The following is a 24,550-nucleotide window of genomic DNA, read 5'->3' as shown; positions in this document are numbered from 1 at the left end:
TCTCCACAACTACCTGAGAGGAGGTTGGAATGAGGTGAGGATCAACCTCTTTTCTCATGGTAACAAGTGACAGGACAAGAGGAAACAGCCCCAAACTGTTCCCAGGCTGGTTCATGTTGGACATCAGAAAGAATTTTCTCACTAAAAGGGTTGTTAAGCATTGGAACGGCCTGCCCAGAGAGGTGGTGGAGTCACCATCCTTGGAGGTTTTCAAGAAAGTGGAGGTGGTTGACAAGGTGGTTGTTTGTCAAAGGTTGGAGTTGATGATCCCAGGGGATCTCTTCAGCCTAAACCATTCTATAGTTTTTTTAGTTCCACGCCCTCTGTATCTGCCTCTTCTATGGCAGCTAGTGACAGAATACCATGCTCCAGGTCACCCCTGCTCCTGCCTCAAGTTAGTTCAACATGTTTGTGATAGAGGAATTGCCTGGCTGTCCATCAACAGAGGGGGTCCTATACAGCATGTTTCAGGTGGGGGTTGATTTCTCTCACAGGAAGAAAGAGAGAGCAAAGCCTTGCTTGTAATGCATTATAACTCATAAAAAGTGGGAATATGTTTTTGTTTCTCCATATCACACAACAAACTGTAAAGATGACAACCTATAGCGCACCACTCTTCATTTTCTTCCATCTAGCCTTTGTGTTGCTCTCTAAACAGTCTTTGGGATGCCCAGAGCCAAAAAGCATGCTTATAAATGTTTCTAAAATCAAAAAACACAGACACATCACTCATACTAAAAGCAGTAGCAGGTATGACATGTTAGACAAGTTGATTTGATCATTTGGAAATGGTTCAGTGTCTAAAATTTTGTATGCCATATATGAAGAAATAGTGCCAGCAGGATATTGAAAACCACAGAGAGCTCTGTAGGAAACATTAGGAAAGAACAGGGCAACTAAATGAATACCCAGGGAAAATAGATACTATAAAATTGGATCCCTGCTGCATCAACATTTTTGGATGATATTGCCAATTTGGAGAACAGTCGATTTCAGGGGGTTTTGTAACCAGAAGTTATATGGAATATTGCTTAGGTCTCTATGTTTCATTGGAAACTACAACAATTTCAAGTATAATAGAAATAACTCTATCTTCCTAGTATCAAACAAAATTATAGTCTCAAACTACATTATCTATTTGGATATACAGTAAAATTGTTGAAAGATGAAGCAGTGTGGAAACCATCTGTCAGCTGAGACTGAGGATTAATTGACACAATTTTCTTAATGTATTTTACACTTACAACTCATGTGATAAAACAGCGTATCTGTTTCACTTATTTCCTGAGAGAATAAATAAAAGGGAATAAACATGACATAAATATAAATTATGAGTGAGTTGTATGGGCAAATATAACTACTTCATTTTAATTCTTCATTTTCTTTATGTTAAACTCAAGGTACTAAATGACATTCCATGATTGTTGAAAATTTGACTTTGACAAGATTTTCTGGACTCTTAAACCAAAACTTAAAAAATTCAAAATGTTGCAATCATAAGCAATTCTTCAACACTTTATCTTGTTAATCTTCCTGGTGAAAATCTCTTTGTTAAGGAATTTTTGAAAATGGTAACTGGTAAAAGCTTGAAGTTGGAAAAGCCACTTTCTAGCTGTTAGTTTCAATTTCAAAGAAAACAACAATTATCTAGAAGAAAAATTTTCCTCCTACTATTATTTAGTAAGCCAGTTGAGTAAATAATGTCATATCACCCCTCTGTCTCCTAGGGACTTGTAATTCTAGAATAAGTAGCCACTTCATTTTGCAGGAGGTTTCCTTTGATTTCAGAAATCCGTTGCATCACACTGATTGATTGACGCTCAAATGTAATTGTTCTGAAAAGCAATGAAACATTGACTCTTACAAGACACAGAAAAAAGCAGTTTCCAAAACATACTTAACTTGACATAAGGCAGCTCTGAAATTCAACATTAAAAGTATCATTTGCACAAATGTAAACAGCAAGGATACATTTACCAGGGTCAGAAAACTTGGGAGTTATTCTGTCTGGATTAATGATGTACAAAAAATTAGTTGCACTTAAAGCAGCTATGTTGTCAAAATACTGCTCTTTTAATCCCTGATAAATTATGGAGTTTATGAAAGCAGATTTTTGCAGATAATTGAAGATTTTTTTTAAACATATGTGAAAAGCAGATTAAGTGTGAATCCATTGCTGCTAAACTATATGTCTGTCATGAGTCTCTACTTCACCATTTCAAAAATCCATAATTTCATAAACAGCTGGTTGAGTATATACTTTTACTATAATCCAATTTTATTTTATATCTAGACTTCTCACATTAAAAAATTCCATGTATCAAGGTTTAAGGTCCTTTCAGCACATCAGATCAGAATGTATCAGGTTTTAAAACAAAACAACTTTCAGATTGGATGACCTGTTTTCACCCCTCTCCACCTGCTGCAAGTAGGAAGTATAGGAAGAGCCTTCCTTAAGGATGTTTACATAGGTCCTTTGTTAGCACGGCTGTGTCTTATTTAAAGCTGAGTAGTATTTCTTCTTAGATTACAGAAAAAACAATCTTACCAACAATCTACTGCGTCTCTCCAACTCTTATATGTGTTGCATCTCTCACACCCTTGTGTGTTCTTATAACGTCTCCAAGTTATAAGAACACACAAATATACAATGATTTATTTTAAAAATCCAGGTATTGTCTCTATCTTCTTCTTCTATGATGGGTGAATGCCTTTTTCTAGTTGATTGATAGTTTCATGACATGAGGTCAACAGCAGTGAGCTTCATCTTCAGGCATTTCTTTTAAGATTTCTGAATTTTTATTATGTTAAATAAAGCTATATTAATAATTAAAGCTGTAATTTAATAGTAAGTGTATTCTTTGGCTAGCTCTCCTCCTACTTCCTTCCCTTCCTACCAGCATATGCAGTGTATTTTCTAAGAAAGAACAGCACGGAACTTGTTGTTATCCTCTATCTTTCACTTGGAGTAACAGCAGCTGCCGGGCAGGTACTTACAAGCTTGAAAAGTTGTCCTCTGAGCACACCCAGCAGAGTGGCTCCATCCCTGTTTAGCCAATGCCAGCCAGAGTCACAGGGAGGGATAGATCAAGAGGTAAATGTGGAATCTGCAATTAGCAACACCCAAGGAAACCATCAGCAGTAATCCTGGCTCAGCAAAAGTAAGAAAAACTGAAGAATTAAAGGATTATGTACAGGCCCAGCTACAAAATTACATGCAGTCGCCATTTTAAAGTCAAGCATAGTAAATTCATATTACATTTGAGATTTTTACAAACAAACACATGCAGTGCAAGCCCTGCTTCTTGGGTTTCCATACCACTTTCCTGCCAAAAGTGGTGTTAATGATTCTTTATTCATTGCTGCCAGTAGTTTTCTGATAATGTAAACAAAACAGACAAATCAACTTCCTAAATCAAATAAGATAAAAGAAAATACTCCAAACATTACTTTTTCTGGAGCTCTGAAATGAAGAGGTTGATCTTAAGCAATAGGATATTCTCTTGGCATCTCTCCATGTCAACTTTGTGGACTTTGCCAGCTGCAGTGCCCAGTTTGTTGCCTTCATTGCCAAATCATTATTGTATGTATAATTTATTATATGCCAAGGAGTAAAAACAGAATTGTGAAGATAAACAGCCATGTTTCTGCATCTAATCAATAATGATAAAATTGTGGGCAATATGAAGGGGGTAACTGGCAGATCCAATCCCCCCGTAGAATAGAATACATGATAAAGGAGAAGTGTTTTTAACTGCTGTGTATTTAAAAGTAGAGACTGCAGGTACTATTCAATGGCCAAAAAAATCTCATGGTGTGCTGCAAACCAGACACAGTACATAGGCAAGGAAGCAAAAATAGCCCAGCTCTTTCCTGCTGGAAGTTGGTTTTGCTTTCAAAGTAGTTTTAGGCAATGAGACATATTCTTGCCTTCAAAAATTCAAAGTTGGCTGTCCATCGAATGTCTTTTTTTTTTTTATCACTTTACAAGACTTTATTTTAAATCTCTAGGGGGAAAAGAATCTAGGTCTGGGTATTAACAACTCCTCTTTCAGATGACAGCTGGTATAATATTCTCTAAGAATAAAAGGTGGATTAATTCACTGATTGGTAAAACTGCAGTTTCAGTCCTTACATTTCCATCATTTTACTGCATTTTGCATTTGCAGCTCTCACCTTTGGGATACTTAATAAAAGAAAGACCACAGTTGTGTATTTAGTAGTCTAAATAATTTATCATTATGTGGTGATGGAGTTACACTCCATAAACTCTTCAGACCTACAGAAGTCTGCACATGGTAGCATTTCTCTTGCATTTATATTCATATATCCAGTCCACTGTTACCATACTCAGGAGAACACCTAAAAAAAAATACAGAAATACTTCTCTTAGGGAAAGTAAGTCAAGCATCTTTCCTTGTGTTTATACTGCACGTTGATGCTCACTTCCTACAAATATTCAAACTGTCTGACAAAGGATTGCAAATTTTGAGCACTTTTAAATAAGTTCCACATGCTGACTCATATACAAACCATTGCTTCCAAAGATTTTACCAATTTTCCAAAACCTGAGCAGTACCTAGTTTGATTGTCCATTAGAGCCTCCCAACATTTGAAACAAACACTTTCTTAGATTTAATTGAATCCCTTGTGCTTAGCAGCCACTCCTGAGTTCCTCTCAACAGAACCATCCTAGGGCAGCTACTTCCCCCAAATTAGAAGGGAAATGCAAACCTGCAGCAGTAGCAGAGCAGCAGATTCCCTGTGGGGAGAGGAGGAAGAGCAGCAGCAACGGTTGGACTGGGCCATGATGGGCCTGTGGGAAATTTTTAGAAGATGCTTGACTTTTCTATCCTCTTAAGGTCATCTTTTTCCCCTGGGCTGCTGCTTTTTTCACCATACTTTCCACTTCTTACCTTTCTTCTCTAGGTGCAAATGAGGATTTCACCATTTTCCTCACATTCTTATCTGTTTCTAACAGAAATAATGTGTTCTGAGTGGGATTTGTATTGCACTTACTTTAAGTTATATAATCTTCTTCATTCTAACATAATTGCCTCTGCATTAGGATGTTTGCACTAATCCAACCTACTGCTCTGGCAAGACTGGTCTCTCTTTTTTCAGACCACCAGGAAAGCCACAAAAAAACCCTCCCACTGTTCTGAAGAGATGGAAAATCCAGAAAGTCCTGTTCACGGGGTGTAGCTCAGCTCACTCAGTCTCTTATCAGTCCCTCCTACGCTGGAAAATGCGACATCCCGGGCCCCGGTGGGCTACAGGTGTGAGCTCCTGGTGTTTTCTGGGGTTTCAGTCCAGAGCAGGGCTGGTCCATCCCAAGAAAAAGAAAAGTCACAGTCTGGGGAATTTCTCTGCCTCAGCTAGCAAAAAAACTAAGTAAGAGCAAAGGAGAGCTCTCTCCCACTGTCCTTGCTGCAGACAACACAGTCCAGGAGCAGGAATAACTCTCATGTTATGTATTCAAACTTTATGTTTTGAATACAACCGCCTCAGACATTCCACCACTCTTCTTCTCCCCCCACCCCCCCACCCCTTAACTCTCTGATCCAGTTTTAAAGGTGCAAAACTTATTTCTGGGCTAAACAGATGAATGGCGATACAATTCAGCATCATAGAGTCACCCCAGGACTAAGTTCTTTTTCACTGCCTAAATGGTCCCTTGGAAGATTCAGGACATGGCAGGAGAGAATGGCATCATGCTGCCAGTATCTGTTTTCAGTGTATCTTCTAGGCATTTCAAAAACAATTTCTTTGTTCCCAGCTCGAGCATGATCCAATATGACAGGTAGAAAGGAAGGACAAAGCAGCTGGGAGCAGGAGGAAAGATGAATAAGATTATGCTTTCAGTGACAAGTACCTACCTTCTGCCCTTCCTTGCCTCAGGTAGCTCTTAAAATGGCTGCAGCTCAGCCTTCCACAGCTTCTCATCCTCTGTACTCCACTCTCCAATGAGCCCTTCACTCATATAATGTTAATAACACTTTCCCTTAGGTCCCCATATTACATTTAAACATTCACTCAATCATGCACACACACCCCATCAGCATTAAACACAGCCACTCCACTCATCTAGAGGAAATTGTTTTGTCTTTTGGTGGGGTTGCCACAAATATTTTTTCTTGATTGACTCCTCTCTCACTTCTTATCTTCTGAATCTCCTCCAGCCACCCAAAGAAATGGACAGAGTACAAGTCCTGAAAGTGCACTCTTGCCTGTTATTTCTCCCCGTGGGCCAAGGATACCTCAGATCTCTGCCTAACCCAGCCAGTACCAGGGGATCTGCTGGACATTTTTATCAGTGTTCTTAACCATGATACAAGTGTTGTGCGCATAGTAAATGGAGATTCTTTAAAATTTTGGGATCCTACAGATATTAAGCTCCAATAGCTCCTCTTCCCTTGTTTTTCCATTTCCCCATACCATTCCTTCACCTCTCCTGCTCTTTTCACAGGCTGTCAGGAAGGACAAGTTCTACGGGGACATATTAGCATAGTAGTTTTCTGGCCAAGTCAGCAGCTCTGTCTCCAGTTATTTAATTATTTTTTTTAATAAGCCACATTTCCTGTCAACAAGATTACCATAAAGTCAAATTACTAAATTTTTAAAAGTACATTTATTTTGTAGCATAGAATTTTAAAAATTATAAATACATCAGAACAAAGGAGGGTTGGCTCTCTACAGTGTTTTGTCTCCCCTTTACTTGGGTTTATGATTTGCAGCAGAGTGGAAAGGCTTGGCTGACTGGGCTCCTGAGATTTTCTGAAAATAAACACAGAAAAAAAATGGGTAATCACAGATACAGTTCTGTCTCAGACATTTCCAAAAATGGTACCGTGATTTGGTACAAGAGATTTTATTTTCTAACTGAGAGACTGATAAGAAATGCATTATGGTTTCTTGGCTGGGATATGTCTACGTAACAAATTGCAGTGCCAGTTCAGGTTACTCCTGCCAGCCCTAAGAATCTCCTCTGGAGGCTGGCAGAGGTCCAGCTGCTTTGTTTGGGTTTTGTGAGGGTTCAAGCTCCCAGAGGTGGGATCTACATCCCAAGGCAGGGCACTGCACAAATGCCAGGCTGCCAGACTCCTGGCCAGCTCATTAAGGATGCTGTTGTCAGGTACTGATCTACACTACATTGACTTGTCTAAGTGGTTCTGCAACTTGGTCTCCTCATGCTTTGGAGGGAAAATAATACACGAAAGGCAGATATCCAGTGTACAGTGGACTATAATGGGCTGGCCATTCCAATGACCAGTGCAGTCCCATGCTCCACCTGCACTCTGTGACAAAGGCACAACTGAAAAAGCACAAGTGCACCAGCTACCACAGAGGCATCAGCATTTTACACTTGCAGCACACTGTAAGGATTTTGGTTATATGTATTTCTACAAACAAAATAATCCAGTGATTAAAAGTCATGCTTGAACCTTTACTGTCTTTTCTTCACCGAGAAGTAATTTGTTTACAAGCCTTAAATAAAAATAGACACATGTTCAAATATATTGAAGTCATTACAATCCCCTGCTACTGTATAAAGAAAAAAAAAAAAAGAGGTAATAGAAGCCCGGTCTTCCTTGTACTTACATAAGTAGTTCTGACACATTAATCCTTTCACTCAGAGAAGAATGAATAAAGAAGACTGTAAAATTTTAGGGACCTATTCAACCAATAGAAGAAAAGAAAACAGAAAAAGACTAAAAGGTAAAATATGATTGACAGATGGAAAGCATTCATCAATGTGTGAGTTATGACAACCTACTCTGTTACATAAAATTGTATTTTTAAGACTTTGAAGAGTCGCCAGATTTCTGAATACCTTAATTTGAAATTTAAAATGGCACGTTTCTTACTTAATTTTTGTTCTTTCTTAAATCAATATATTTTTCCCATAGGAATTACCAAGTTTTAATTGATAATTCATATCTGAAATACATATAAAATCTAAATTCAAATATACCTGTGTAAGTCACTGTCAGTATACTGTGTGGAATTAAGAAGCACTTTTACTCATTTGATTCACATAGATAAAGTTTAAACTCTCATATTTGCAGCTAATCCATGACTGTATGATGCAAAACAAATGAAGCATGGATTAAGAACAGACAGAAAAATCATTATTCAGATGTTCCTGCATCTCAATTATCTTCAGTTTTGATGCAGAACCCCAAACCACAAAAGCTTCACTGCAAGAAGTCATGAATCTATGTGAACTTCGGTTAAAATCCGGTCTGAATTTTTAATGAAATAATAAGCCAAGGGATCTTGTATTTCTTACTTTTTATAAGCATTTCAGAGATCTGGAGTTCTTATCCCACTGTTACACTGGTGTGAGCCTTGGTCATTCGTAAGGAACTATAACTATGATACAGCCCACATAAATGTCTTAGTGAAGTGTGCTTCTGTTAGTTAGTCAGTGTAAGTGATCTATAAAAATAAATTTACTGAGGCAAAAGTAGTTGGGGTTAGCTGGCATCTTCTTGCAGTGTTCACAAATCAGCAAGCCTTCCCATAATATCATCTTTATCATTCTAGCTGTATTACAGTTGTGTCTGTAAGTGCTTCCTGAAAGCTGTTGTAGTCTAAATAAAGATCAAGGGTCTTACTTTTTTTTTCTTTTTTTCTTTTTTTTTTCTTTTTTCTTTTTTTTTTTTTCTTCCTGCTAATGCATCAAATTAAACACAAAAATACCAAATATACTTAAAGGACAGAATTATGTGAGATGTGGAAAACAATGACAGCATCAAGCCACTTTCCCCAAAACTGTTTGATCTACACAGGTAGATGAAACCATAAACATTGCATTAGTATGAATCATTGCCAGCTGGGGAAAAAGGGTAAGTTAAATCACAGCCAGGAACTCTCTCATATACATCTGTATCTTGTTCTGATCCATCAGTGTTGGGAGACCTTCACTGCATTCCAGAGACATTTTGCCACTTCACTGTACTTGAGGCTGGCTAGGAAGATTCTCATTTATGCCGGAGCCTATGACGGCAGGAAATCCTACAAAAGGTGTTGAGAAATACAGCCCCTGAGTTTCTCTATCATCTTACAGAACTATTTTTAAGCATGCATATACATATGCATTGTTACATGTATTTTACCTTTTTTCTCAGCACAAGCTACAAAGCCTATGAAGGATTTACATAAAGTTCTTGAATTACAGTTAATTTGCAGATTGGTTCTATTGCTTTTAGCAGTGAAGATGAAAAGAAGCATCAAGGACACCATGATTCCCTTTGTAAAAATAATGAAATCTTCAAACACAGAAAAATTCCACAGCTTAACCTCTCCTATGCAAGGGTTTCCGTTAGAACAACAAGCTTATAGCATCTGATTCTCATTTAAATGAGTCATCCAATTATCCCACGAGCACCAAGGAGCAGAAAGGGCTAGGAGCTGAGGATAATCTTGGCCATTGGATATGCTCTAAAAGGATCTAAAATCTTAAGGACTGTAAACAGAGATTTATTATAATGTTCAAAAGAGCATACCACTGCCTTTATATGCAGCTATGAAAAGTTGGTCTATGCTCCAGTTTCTGAACTGAATATGGCAACATTCATTCCAAGTACAGGCAATGGAAGGGAATTACCTTTGCTCTTTATGCCCCGCATCACACAGTAAGTTTCATATATTTTCACAGTGAACACACTCACAAACAAAATAAAAAGAAGACTGAAAAGCAATGCAATTGAATTAACTATTTCGCACATGAAAGCACAAGTCTTTCACAACTAAGGACTACAGATCTGAGGATCTGTAGTCTACAGCATTGTTCATATTAAAGAAAGTGAGTGCAGTGCCACTGCAAGAACCGAAGGATTGGAATATAAAAAGGAAATAAAAAAAGAAATGGAAAAATCTGCCACACTTTCATGCTATTTGGAATGCACGAAGTACAATCTTACTTCTACTATTTGAGGCTCACAAGGAGCAATAGCCAAATGCAAGGTCTTGCAGCTGAGTACAAAAGAGACCAAAGGCTTTGCATCAGTTTTGCATCAAAAAGCCATCCAGTTTAGAAGAATTCTAAGCCTCCAGCTACTCAGAGCATGTGGAGACAACACTTGGATAACCACCACATTTCTAACCTGACAGTAAAGGAAGGACAGACTCCCTGTGATTGACTGGCACTTAGCCATGTGAGGGGGAATCATTTGATCACCATCTGTATGTTGTCCATGAGAAAAAAAAAATTAAAAAGCAAAAATCTGACTTTGGCTGCAAATGACATGTAATTCCTGCATTTAACCTTTAAGTTTCTCAATCTTTGTATCTACATTTGTATTAAGAAAGAGCAACAGTACTACTTATGGTAATCTTGTTTCACCATTTTAAGTGACATTAGTTTGTGTGGGTGCTTGTCACTGCATGAATATATGCAAAAAAAAAAAAAAAAAAAAAAATTGAAGAAAAAATTTAATTCCTGCCAAACTGAAAAGAAAATAAATAGCAGGGAATTAAATGGGGTTTTTCAAACTTCTAAGAAATAATTACAAAGAAGAAAGAATAAAGCCAAAAGCATGAGAAAGCACTTAGCAGTACCTGCTGCTTCTAGGCACCTGGATCATGCTAAGAGATCTGTTCAGGTGTATCCAACCTTAGTGTGGAATTGTAAATTCATAGATTTTTAAAGCCCAGAGGGATGATTAGTTATGATCATCAGCTGTCATCTACCACAGCTATAAAGAATTTCTGCCAATGAGGTCTGAATAAAACCTGACACCTCATGAAGCAGAACATCTTTTAGGACACAGCCAATTTTCACCTAAAATCTTTAGTCCTGCCCAGCTGTGTAGGCTCTCACAGGCATTTTAACTATACTCATCACAAGACCATCAGGAGAAATTCTCTTCCATGCAGGGTACCTGAAGAGAAACAGGAAGCTTGGATGGGATGTGAGCAGTGGTCAGGGTCTCTTCACTGGCATGAATTTTATCCAATTTCAATGCACATTCACATTAAAAACAGTAATCCACAAGGGAAGTCAGCAAAGCATTTCATTAGCCATTAATGGGCTTTATTGACATACAAAGGTAAGAAAACAAAACAAACCAAAATGAAACAAAAATGTTTAACGCGAAAGAGAAACAATTCATGCTCCAAATCATGGATGTGAAGAACTAGCAAATGGAGAAAAACTGTGTAATTAGCAGCCCAACTGAGACTGTAGCACAATTTGCTTCTGTTGCTGGGTCAGATATTTTCCTACCCACGCCCTTTTTTCCCTGCATGTTCTTTTTAGGTTCTCTGGTCTGGATTCTCAGCAAATTTGAAATCATTGTACACCAGCCTCCTCTTTCATCAGCAGAAAGCCAAGAGGGGATTACCACACTACTGCTGGTCCAGTTTGTGTGTTGCCCATATGTATAACAAATGACTTCATTATAATACCAGGAATCATTGGTGAACTAGAGTCCGGAGATGTGGGAAATTTTGTTTAGCTTGAATAAACAAGAAGCCTCAACATTTTGCTTCTTTGTTTCAACACTGAACCTCTCCTTTCTTGGCAACTAAGCCTTTCTTAACTCTCCTTGAATTCAGAGAATAACAATCAAAGCTATAACCATAACCTATGATTCATCTGTAATGTGTAGAAGCTACAGAAGAGCTCAGGGTAGACTGATAAAATACACAATAGGCAAGGGATGAAGTTTGCTCATATTGGGGGTTAGGTTTGTTCCTTCTTTCTCTAAAGAATTTTTTCCCCATAAGTTACCAAGGAGACCAAGTGTTGGATACTTGAGAGTACTTAACCGAAACAAAGAGGTGGACAAAGTTGGAAGGGGGAGATAACACAATTAAAAGACAGAGCTTGAGGCAGCTGTGGGCTCTTCTTTTTTCGGCGTTCGAGGAGAGAGAGAACGGCTGTTGCTGGCTGGAAGAGTTTCACTGTGGCCAAAGGGATCCAGTCCTTGGAAATCTACTATCACCGGTTCGACCTGAATCCTGAGTTTTCCCTGCCACCCGCGGGAGCTGGGCCGGCTTTGCCTCGCCTTCGGCTTCTTCGGCGCTGCTCCTCTTGCTACAGTGTGACCCTGCACCCCCTGCGCTGCCGGGACATCCTGCCCCTGCCTGCCGGGACACCCTGCCATCCCAGCTACCAGCCCGGGACTTTCCACTGTTTCAGCTTGGTGCTCTGAGGATCCTGCAGGGACACCGAAACCAAACTGCCCTGGGTTTTGTGAAACAAAGCCCTCAAGGTTCTTGGTACTGTTTTCGTTTGTTATTAATGCTGTAATTGTTTGGTGGGGATTTTGTGTGTGTGTGTGTGTTTGTTTGCTTCGTAATACATCCTAATAAAGAACTGCTATTCCTATTTCCCAAATCTTTGCCTAAGAGCCTCTGATTGTAAATATATAATTGAAAAAGAAAAAAAAAAAAAAAATAAGTGGGGGGGTTTACACTCTCCATTCCAAAAGAAACTTCAGTTGTTTTTTTTTATTACCTGGCAGATACCTGTCTTCTCAAACCAAGACAGCTCATAAGCAGGGATAAAATTTAAAAAATCATGTCTACTGAGTCCTGCTTTCTTCCTGACCGAGCAGAGGAGCAGTATCACTCTGGCAAGAGGGTACAGTAATCCCTCTGAGGGCCTGTGTAGCAGTTGTTTCAGGAATTTGCATTTACCTCAAAACCCCACACAGGGGTCTACCTCACACTGACAGTAAGTACTCTGACTTTCTGCTCAAGGAAAAGTATTTCACCTGGGAATACCAACCCCCTAAATGAATGGGTTTTGTATACATGTAGTTGTAGTGGTTTGAAAGCAAAACAAATAAGAGGCTCCAAGTCAGAGATACAATTTAATAGGAAGAAAGGAAAGAAAGTAAAATAAAATAGATGCAATAATACAAAAGACCACTGACAGAGTCAGAATACAGCCTGAGCAGAGTGATGGAAGCAGTCCAGATGAGGTGGTCTTCCTGAAGCAGTGATCCCGTAGAAACGTCTGGTAGTTCTGGTCCTCTGGAAATCCAGTGGGTAAGGGCCCCCTGTGCTCTCCCAAGCCCCAGATTATATCCAGGTGAAAATGCTTGGTTCCTCCCCCTGGATGGAGTGTCTCACAATCGGATGGTGAGTCATGCAGGGAGTCCTTGATGGCCCATTAAACAGAGATAACTCCCGGAGGCGGTTATCTATGAGTCATGGGCAAGGCATTTGATGGGCCATTAGCAGAAGATAATGGCCCAGAGGGAGGGGGCCTGGGAAAACACTGCCCCACCTGGATTCAACAGTTCATGAAGATGGTGATAGAATACTTTGTGCACATCCTGTACTACAACCCAGGACAGTAATATAGGCCAAATTTCTCTCTCTGACCTGAGAACAGATAATATCCTGCTGTAACTAGAGGGGAAAAATGAGAGAGAAAAAAAAAAGAAAGAAAAAGTGACAAGAAGCCACAATAATTTTCCCCTAAACTGTGAAGGTTATTCTTTCACCTTTGCAAATAGGTTGCACTTTTGCTAGCCTATTGTTACTAGTCTGTGCCCTGCACGTATCACACCAGGATTTAAAATATCCAGTGCTTTATTTTTGAAATGTTTTGAATTACATGAATATTTTTACTGAAAAGCATATCTGAAAACTGAGCTACTTCTGAAGCTCAATGTGGAAAGACTTCAAAAAGAATTTATTCTGAAAGTAAAACAATATAAAATAAAATAGGAAAGAAAAACTACAAGCATCTAAGCCCCAAATGCTTCTGTTCCATTTTATCATGTATTTCATTACTGCATTTTTTTCTTTCTGTCAGTGTTGCCTAAAAGTTTTCTTCTTGTTATTCCTAGAAAAGACTCATCTTAATTACCAGATGCAAAAGCACATCAGGACTACGTTCAGCTCAGAGCTAGTGAAACTTAGAATGTAAAAATACAAACTCTCATCCTCTTTTAAAGCTCCTTATATTAGACTAAATGTAAGTTTAATGAAGAGAAATTCCAAACAGGTAAATTACTGCTTGTCTTTCTCATTAAGGTGCAGTGAAAATTAATTCCTATGCAGAAAGTGCTTTGAGATCTTTGCATGAAAGGCATTACTTTGGTTAAGAGCAAACTAGTATTATTAAGTGTTATTAAAATAAATTGGAGGCAGAGAACATCATAAATGTTTCACAGTAGGTTGAATCTGAGAACTGGTCTCTGTTGCATTGTAGATCAGGTTTAACCTTTAAAGCACCAACATCATATGCATCTCATTTACATGGCAAAGATGAGGCTCCCCTATGCCTTCCAACATCCAGCCATGGCCTAAACACCCAGCTAGCAACCAAAATACTGCAATTGACAAGGAACTTTTTAAGGTAATTTTGGACTACAAAAGAAAACAAATCATTATTTCATGTTTAAATTAGTTTTGTTTTAAAAATGCACAATAGTGAATACACAACCAGGTGGATCAAATGTAACCTCATCATTTGAAAGCCCATAACTTTATATTATGACCCTCAAATCAGTGTCTACCCACAGACAAATCAAAATATTTTGAAGGTTTTGCTGGAAAGGAATTAATAGAATACAACACTACTCTGAGATTTCTTTTTGATTCTTGCTATTGGTTTTCATGCTTTAAAGAAGCTAATTAAGACTATCAAAGTGCCCGCCCTGGAGACCTTGTGTAATCACAAAATAAGTATATCACAAAGCATCATCAGTGCATATTTGCTAAATCATCAGTAGTGCCCACATGCAGAGGTCTGACAGGATTGTACTGTTCACAAGTTTTCTGTTTCAAAAATCAAGCTGTATCTGGACACAGGTAATCATATCAATTTAAGTCATATTCATTCAATGTCCTTATGTCCATCTAGATTTTCAGCTTTTAGGGCTTAGGCTTATAAATACAAGTCATAAAACCTGCTTAGAAAGGTTTTAACTCAGAACATGGGCAGAAAAGAGAATATAGGTAACAAGAGCCAAGACACTTCAACTATTAGCTCTGGCATTTTTTGCTTTTGATTATGATGTCAAAAACAGAGAGAGAAAAATGTTTCATTTACAAAATTGTAACTATTGACACAAAAAAAATAAAGCTTTAAAAATATGTAAATGGGCCAATGAAATAAAATTCATTTTGTGTTGTTCTCATAAGGGTTATTTGGAAAGGTACCTTGGCATACGCAAAACTGTGTATCCTCTTGTGAACACCTGTGAACTGTTGAGTTTAATTGGGCAACAGCTGGTGCTGATTGTGGGTTTTCTTGCTGTATCTCATTACTGGTTTCCCCTTTGCTCTTTCCTGATTCAGTGCTGCTGGTGTGCAGTTTAAGCACCCCCAGCAGAAATAAAGATAGTCAAAGAAAATTATTGAAATTGTTTCTGTGTACATCTGTGTGCTTTTGAGCTTTCTCAGACTTTTGCAGATGGATGATGTATGTGGGTGGTGGTCTGAGGACATCTCACATTGGCTGACAGTTCTCACAATATCTTTCCATCTCCATCTAGGCATCAAGTTTTTCTGCAGAGGTTAGGAGAAGCTGTAATTTAAAACTATTTATGGTCTAAAAAGCTCAGGAAAAAAATAAAAAAGTACCCATAATAACCTTGTCATTTTGCAGTAGAATATATTGCTTTCACTCACTTCAATAAAATTATCAAGAAGTAATCATGTATGTCCTAGTGCATTATCTTGCTCAGCATTCTCAGGGCAAAGCTGCTGATCCTGAGAGCCAAACTATCATCTTTTGCAATGTTTAGGAGAATTAGGAGTTCAGAGAGAAGATATTTTGAGTGCTGACCTTGACAAAAGCAGGGAAACACAAGAGTGCACAAAGTAAAAGAGTAAATGGCAGATGAAAAATTAGGGTTTTGTTGAAAAGAGTATTGAAAGACAGAGAAATAAAAAGTCATTTGCGATGAAATTATCAGCCAGATACCTACTTCAAAATAAGAACAGAATTTTGAGAAAGCCTGAAATTGATAAAAGAAGAAAAATACCAAAATATCTTTGGAAGAGAAATTATTAATGACTTGAGCAAGACCAGAACTAGACTGAGACTATACTCTTTTGAAAACAGAAATTTTCCTCTCTTTTTCTGATATGTAAGTTCTTACATAAAGAGATAACAGGATTAAAACTAGCTAAGTAACCCTTCACCTAATACTGTTTTAAAAAACCCCAAGTCATCAGATCCTGTGGTCTGAAATAGGTGCTAAGTGAGCACTCATTTTAGTTTGAGATAGTAAGTTTAAACATAGATCAATTATGCTGATTTTAATACCGCAAATATTCAATTGATATTTATAAACAAGATTGCTTTCAATTTGTATACCACTACAACATATTATGAACATAATACTATATGAATTGATAATATCAGCATACAATTTACATTAGTCTACCCTATTATAACCACATGAAACCATTAAATATTTTGTCTTTCTAATACTGTTTCAATTTCCAAGGCCTTTAACATTAACATCCTTTTTTTTTCTCCTATCTTTAAGTACCGGAAAAAAAAAGGCAGGCAACAAAGATCATAATGCTGTGTACAGCGAGTGAATTAAGGTTTTAACAACATAAATATAACATTGGGGTATATTTTACTTACATATATATATACAAAGTTGAAAGTTTATCAACAATTTAATGACTTAGTCTCTGCACACTAAGCTGATGTAAGGTCTCCTTAAATGGTAAGGGACAGATGTATATTTTGACTTATTTTATCTTTCCAAAGGGATAGAAGCTATGAATATATAAATATGCCCAGAAATACTTATATCTCTGAGAACACAGGGTATCTGTTAATATTTTTAATCCTGAATTGGGAAAGATTAGAGTTGTATTAATTTTTATTGTCATTGATAGCCTTAGATTTACCAGTTAGTGTTACAAACCTCATTAATAGAGGTAGCCTTAGCAATGTGCTTTTACTATTTCTGCAGCCATAACAAAAGAAAGAATTTAGCATTTTGAGACAATTTTCAGCTAGTGTCCCTACATCTAGGACGACATACTTAGTGTGACACTGTGTTTAATGTCTTTATTAATGCGGTAGTGTTGTTACCACCTCAGAAAAGAACTTCTACATACAAAGTACCTAAAAATGAAGAAGAAATTTATTTACTGGTCCATGTTAAAATAAGAGAAATATTTGTCATGTCAAAACACATTCTTATCTAAAGACAGAAAGACATTCTTTGTGTTGAATCAGATAAATATTAATCTCAAGTTTATTGTCAATGCTCTGTTTCTAGTAACTTCAGAATTTGCAGACAACTTGGACTACAACATTTTGTTACCAAAACTTAGTTGATCTACTGGGCTCCTAGAGAAACCACCTCAGCACGAGGTGGCAGCTAAGTTCTGTGTTTAGAGAAAAGAGTTTACTGATCCCCACTCTGCTTGCAAGGCATTTCCCAAAAGGAATTGTGCATGGATCCATCCCATCTATGTCAGACCCATCCATTTTTCTGAGTCAGATATAATGATAGACACACAAAAATATCTCTCTGTTCTGCTAATGGCTTCTTCTCAAGAGGAAATACGATACATCAGTTCACATGGAGCCAAAGATTTCTGTTTAAGATGAAGACAAATACAACAAGGTATGAAATTATGTCTTTTTTAAACACCAGGTAAACAATTCTAGGACTGAAGCTCTTAAAAAAATATCTAGATAAACTTCCTGAAATTCACCACAGTAAAAATAATATATCTTTCTTAAGCTTGCTTGAAAATAAGAGATAGCTTATAGCACTATCAAGCAAAATCAGGTTATGACAAGACACTTCGGTTTCATCACGTACTTACCTGCATCTTATAGTTGCAATTCATATCAGAACCAATGCCATATTTCTAAAGGCTACAAATTTTTACATCAAAGGCTTGATTCTTGGCAGAGACAACTATCCATTTAGAGGAATCATGTTACAAATGCAGAAATACTAGTTAGTTATGTTCAGAGAAAGTAGATTAAAGACTGTAAAAGGTGCCAAAAGCTTGACAAACACCTTACTCTTCCAAGGCAAATCACACCACTTTTTGCCACTCTGATACTCCTAGAGAGGTTTTCTTTAGTTCACTTCACTATAAGCCCTCAAATTCATTGACTAATTTTAATGTGAAATTCACGTAACACATGTGCACACATAGTGTTTGAGATTGGACTAGTCCTCTTGAGGTCACCCAGCTCAAGAAGAGTCAGCCAGAGTCAGTTATCAGACAGCTCTCAACATCTCCAGGATGGAGAACCCTCCACCTTCCTGGGTAACCTGTGCTCAGCCACTCTCACAGGGGAAACGTTATCTGATATTCAGAGGAAAGCTCCTGTGTTTCAGCCTGTGCCCATCACCTCAGGTCCTGGACTCTTCGTTTTACCCTCACTTCATGTGTTTATATACACTGATGAGAGTTCCCTACGCCTTCTCTTTTCCGGGATGAATATCCTTAAATCTATCAGCCTTCCCTTATGGAAGAGGAGTAATATAGAAGCCAATAGCTATTAACTATAAGCATTATTCTGTATTCACATAAAACACGGCCTAAGAGCTATATTCAAATTTTATGAACTCAAGGGAACAGTCATATGTGTCTAAAATTAAATCTGGCCCAGCTAGTTCTAGACATGTATTTGTTCCAGAAAAAGTCTCTGATGTGCGAAAAGAAAGAAAACTTATCCCCATGATGGACTAGATCAATTTAAAAATTGTGCCATCACTTTTCTAACTATCTTCTTGCCTTGGGAATCTTTAGCCTTTGAGTCTAACCCAGGTGAATGGGGTTCATAGATGTCTGAAAGCTGAATCATCTCTTCCTGAATAGCAGGAAATGCCATGAGGAGAAGTGATGACTGAGCAAGCAAAGATAAAGACCTGAGACGTGGGTGTTTCTCATGCTCACACGCCAACAGGTAGACAGTTACATGTAAAGGAGATCAGGAACCTATTGGGTTGGCTAGGAGGATGCCCACATGTTGGGAGATGTCAGCAGACACCTGCAGAGGCAGGGTACATGGCCTAGCAGAGACAGCCATTGAGGGCGTGAATCTGTACAAATTAAGTGGAATCATGTCCAAACTCATCAGTTCTGCTGCAGAGTGTTTTAATTACCATTAGTGCCATCCCATCCTGATGCCACCCCATCCTGATGCCACCCCATCCTGATGGGGGTCTGCACTGCTTTTGGATGCAGTCCTAGTTTAATCATGTTTTCTTGGGTGTGACTGGCCAGGCTCTGCTGAGAAATACAAATACAATCCAAGCAACTACAGATGCTTTGTAACTAAGTCTAGTGAATGTCAAGTCAGGTATAATCAAGAGCTCAACTAACTTCTTCATCAGAGAGGAAAGCTGAATTATATCTCTAAATCAGCAACCAAAGCCAATTCTTTGGAATGCTTATAAAAAGACTACCTACAGAATGATAGTACTAGCAGTGCTCAGGAATTCATCTCATGGTTTATCACTCCCATGCCCCTGTAGCAACATTATATAAATGTATCAGTACATCAAAAAATTATGAAGTATCCAGCAATGAAACATGCCATTGATCAGCCTCCATTGAGAAAGATATAAATTCTAGTTTCTCAGATTATTTAATCTGCCAATCAATCTTCTGATTAGGTGATTAGGGTGATTAGGGTATTTAACACTGGAACTGTAAGCAAGAGAAAAATCACTATGATTCTATATACAATTTCCTATTTAGAGTCTTATAAAATTATCCATGACAACTGTTAAAACAGTTCATAACATATTATCACCAAATTCACGGTAAAAAACAACAGGCATGTAATTCTCATTCTACTCTCTGTAAGCAGCGGGGGACAAAATCATGTTGTTTTCTCTTCTCTCCCTTTTTATATCTTCTTTTTTCTTTCTTCTTTTGCCTTTGTCCTTTTATTCCTGGGTATTTTTAGCAGCAGGTTTGGAAAATCAAAGTTGAAAAAGTGAGCCATAGACATTGTTTTAAAGGCAATGAAATTTGTGGTCTTTCTTATTTCCTCTGATAATGAGATCCAAACTACTTGCCTTGGTGCCAAGAAAACCCTATCTCCAGCTCCCACAAGCTTCACCCTTGAGGCTGACAAGCTCATAGTTTCTGAAGGAACGAGGTTGCTAAAGGATGTTAGCAAGGGAGAGGTCTTCTCAGGGAAATTCTGAGTTGTGTTCATCACTGGTCTTGAAGATTAATGATGGGACATTGAGTTTGATCCAATATACTTATGATTTCATAATAAATTTATTAAATACATTATTTCATAAATTTTGCACTTTCAGCTTTAATGTGAAAATACGGTCATAGAACTGAGAAAGAAAGGGTTATAGAACTGAGAAAGACGAAAAAACCTAGTGACTGCCACTGAGTCTGTTTATCTCTCATTGGAGTTTATAATTTAGTATCAGCCTTCTTTTCAACCCAGGCACCACTTTTTCAAAGTTTTTAGTAAATTTGTTATTTTTATACCAACTAAGAGGAAAAAAGTAAGCTAGTTTTTATTCTTTCTTTATATTTTTCCCCCATTTCATATCCAAAGGAACTGACAGGCAAGTCTTTCCATAGAAACTGGATTTATGTAGTCCTCTACTCCAGCTGCTTGTCCTACTCCTCTGCTGAAATTACAAGAAGCAAGTATAAGCCAAACTCTCAGCAGCTGTGGCTTACAGCTCAGTATATCAACTTACACTGAAGGTGTAGGTGGCTCAGACTTACACACCAGACTCCAGGAGGCGCCAGCTGAGTCTGGACACAGATTCACTCCTGCTGCCAACCCACCAAGTCAGACATAGGAAGGCACAATGAACTCACTGCCTATAAACCCAGGACTCTAAACATTTAAAGTGTGAGAGTGGGTAAGTGTTTAAAGAAGGTCAACTTTTACCTCAGAGGTAGCTGATGATTTCTACACAGATTGTCTTCTTTCTCCATAATACTGGACATTTTGCAGACCAGCTACATACAACTCCATAGCCTCCAACAAATTTTAACATTTTCATTGTTTAAAATACTGCTAACATTCATCTTAAAATACTGATAACTTGAATATTAGAAGCATTCTTATCTCACAGGATGAATCAGTCCAGATTCTCATTGCTTCTGCCAAGCAGGCCAGGGTCTGACATTTATGCCTGTGCCCTTTGGTGAGCATCTGTATCTTCTACATCCTGTTTCATTTATCTGCTCCAATAAATGTGCATGATGTTTAGATGGTATTTTATAATACTCATTGATGGTCTTAGCTCTATTTCTGGCAATTCTCACAAGACTGGTTGCTAAAGTGACTCATTTTTCAACCTCTGCTACAATTTTTCGACATTTGGCTGACTTGAAAATCAAAAACTGTTGTTCTAGAACTTCCTTGTATAAGAAAATAAACAGTTCTTCTTGGGGAAATGTATTTCCAATTTATTCCTTTCTTATTTATTTTATCATTCTACTAACTACACATTACTTTCTTCCTATTGTTTGGGCCCACAACAGAACTGCTGAACTGCTCATCCATGTGCTTACCTTTCACCTGAACTCCTAATACATCATTTCAAAACAATGGATAAAAATATTTTAAAATTCCTTCTATGTTTCTCTTTGAAAATATGTTTCTCTCACTGACAGCTATAGGCTGCCCAGCTGCAAGGTGGTAACAAGAAACCATGAGAGAGATGGGAGAGACAGGAGTATACAGTATCATTGAATTGCCTCATTCCCTGCCTGGCAAGAAGCAGGAAGCTCTCCAGGACAATGCTGAAGCAGGAAACCTGTCATATACAATGACATAAAACCCATATACAATGGGTTTTGCTGACTCGCTTGCTGGTACCAACTTCTTTATGATTTCTTTAATTTGGCCTTTTCGTGTTCCTTTCTGTGGTGCTGTCGGGCATTGCTGTCTCTTGCACATTTGTCAGCTTTGATGTTCTTAAGTTGTGCAAAGCCAATGCGCCAGCAATGCCAAAAACAGAGTAATAATAAATTCCATCTGATTATGATTCAACAAGAGCTAGTACCAGCTTGACTGTCCTTTACCTTAAGGGTACCTGACAACACCATAAGGCCAAATTCAGAAATAACATGTAGAGGAGCTTTAGTTCAAAGGCTTTGAGGCTGGGCTGATTAATCTCCCTGGAATGTGAGGGCAGCCTCCTGCTCCACAGCCCAAGCTCAAGTAGAATAGGTGACCATATTTTCACTCCACCTTTTCAGAAACATTATGGGGATCTGAGAGGGGGAGGCAAAGGAGACAGATGGGAGCATGTGCATGAGGAGAGGATGTGTGGTGCTAGGCTGGAAGGACAGCAGAGTCTCATAAAGGTTCAACATTTTAACTTAACCAGCCTGATAAGATCAAACATGAATGCACTTAGTGCTATATTACTCTTCTTTTAAGACTTGTCAGCAGTGGAGCACCACCATTAAAAGCTGGCAGACCCTAGTGAGAGTTAAAGCCAAAGAGCCTAAGAAAGTTGTTCTGGTGAATACCCCAAAACCAGGAATTCAGAATCTAGACGAATTCTGGAGCGGAACTGCAGATTATTTTATCTTCCAATTAAAGCACTCCAGGGGTTCGTTTACATGGATAGCTTTTGAGTTCACGCAACCATTTTTTCTATTTTGTTGTTATTGCTGTTGTTGCTTCACAAAAGAGATCATTTTCTTATAACCGCTCCTACTTCCTAAGGTCAGTCAAGAAATTGCTTACATATAACCCCTGAACTTGGATTTATAGAATCTGTCCTCCAGTTACCCTGTTGTGGACTGACAGCCATGCTTCTTATGTCCAATACACCCCACAGAAACATCTAATGGACTCAGCAGATCATTTAAAGGAAGGGCTCCCTGCCAATTTCATGCAAATCAATAAAACAATGTAGGAAGCACTGAAGGAAAATGGACAAATTAGTGTAATATTTTATGAGATTGAAAATGAGATTTAGTTTACAGAAAAGAAAAAAGCATTTGAATAGATTTTAGACCTCCACATTGTTGGAGAGAAATATTGATAGTGGTAGAAACCTGACTAGAGGAAGGTGACATCAGAATCCTCAGGCAAATCCTTTATGCAATACACCTGCCTCCAGCCCAAAGATAATACCCAAGTGTTTATTCAGGAATGATAGGTACCTCAGCAAGAGAAAAAAGAAGAATGTAAGAATGGAAGTTCTGATGCTGGATACTTCACCCACAGGCTGAGGAAAAAACAGCACAGGGGGCAGAGTGGGACTAAGAGGGCACCCATTGAAGTTAAATGATTCAACCAAGATTGCATAGAAGAAGAGGAGAAGGGAGGAAAAAAGATGAAATATATAAGTTGTTTTTATTAGTGGCACAACTGTGGAGTTCATAGTGATCTGTCAAGTCCCTCCTCCCTGTGCCAGCAAACCACAGAGAAATGGGCCTTTTTCCAGCATAGAAAGCCCAAGAAATAGTATCAGGTTAGAGAAGAACAAAATGGATGGGGTTGAATTAGACAACCTCCAGAGGTCCCTTCCAAACCTAATTATTCTGCGATTCTGTGAAAATAGACTGAAATAGTCACAGTAAATGCACTGAGCAACGGACAGTTGCTGAATCCTACTGCCTTCCTCAAAACCTTTCAAAAGCTGTTACTCTTGATATGTAAGCTCTGGTACACCCTGGTTATCCAAAACCACAAAGACACAGAGTCAGCATCATCCATCTATCCTCCCCAAATCATACAATGTTGCAAATGTAGGACAGGTTGGAGTGACTGAACCTGTGTGGCACAAAAAATTAGCACACAAAAAAATGGCTAATAAAATCTTCCCCACCAATCCCAAAAGAAGGGCTTTGGAGGAGTCAGCTATTAAATTGAACTTTGCAATCAAAGTACACAAGAGAACTGCTTGGAAGGAAATTTAATTTTGTAAGTTGCTGTATTGTAGCAATAATCAAAATGACAGCGCTGCTGAGAGTTACTCATTTCCTGCAGACTCTCTAATTTGTGATTGTGAGAGCAATATATTTCTAGAACTGCAGTGAAGCATTAGCTAGGGGGGTTTTTCCCTTAATTTTGTCAAAGCACAGAATTAGGGATTTCCAGCTCATTTTTTCCGTTTCTAAACGTGCATCTTCATTCAGAAACCAAAATTGGACTAGTCTGCCTTATGCAATTACACTTCTACAACTTCTGTTTGTGCTTTCCGCACGCCACCCCCCCCCCCCACCCCACCCCTGCCCCTGCTCCTCTCCACCACTGACTAATGGCATTAACACTTAGATGCCACCCTTAGAAGTCATTAACAACCCATTAAGACAAACTTCACACCTTTTGTTTCAGTTTCCAGACCGTGGAACCAACAAAACCTTAGCGTATTGATTTGCAGAATAAAGACTACCTTCTCACTCATTGAAGGAAAAAAATATGGAGATTTAAAGACAAGACTATGCTTCACTATTTGCTGAATAATTCTGGATAATCAACTATCCTGAAATTTCCACACCTGGAGAGACATTGTCACCTTAGTAATGGGGTAATAACATTTATGACAATGAGTCTAGCACAGTTTGCACTATGATGGAAATAATTGTGATCATGAAGCTTCCATTTAACATCCTCTTAGAGAAA

The 24,550-nt window shown here is 38.2% G+C and overlaps 1 long non-coding RNA gene across 1 annotated transcript; it reads right to left on the bottom strand.

Annotated features, from left to right (window-relative positions):
* Positions 1-1,220: 1,220 nt before the first annotated feature.
* LOC136288945 (uncharacterized) lies at positions 1,221-10,613 on the bottom strand. Its single transcript, XR_010720658.1, has 4 exons — positions 10,567-10,613; positions 4,177-4,362; positions 2,998-3,107; positions 1,221-1,835 (listed from the first exon to the last, which is right to left on the bottom strand). It is a non-coding gene; the product is annotated as an uncharacterized lncRNA (long non-coding RNA).
* Positions 10,614-24,550: the final 13,937 nt, after the last annotated feature.

Source organism: Chamaea fasciata, unplaced genomic scaffold (genome assembly GCF_029207755.1).
Source record: "Chamaea fasciata isolate MVZ Bird 193981 ecotype frontalis unplaced genomic scaffold, bChaFas1.0.hap1 SCAF_4, whole genome shotgun sequence".
Classification (NCBI taxonomy): domain Eukaryota; kingdom Metazoa; phylum Chordata; class Aves; order Passeriformes; family Sylviidae; genus Chamaea; species Chamaea fasciata.
Note: the sequence above shows the minus strand (reverse complement) of the source record. Positions and strands in the feature narration are given on the sequence as shown.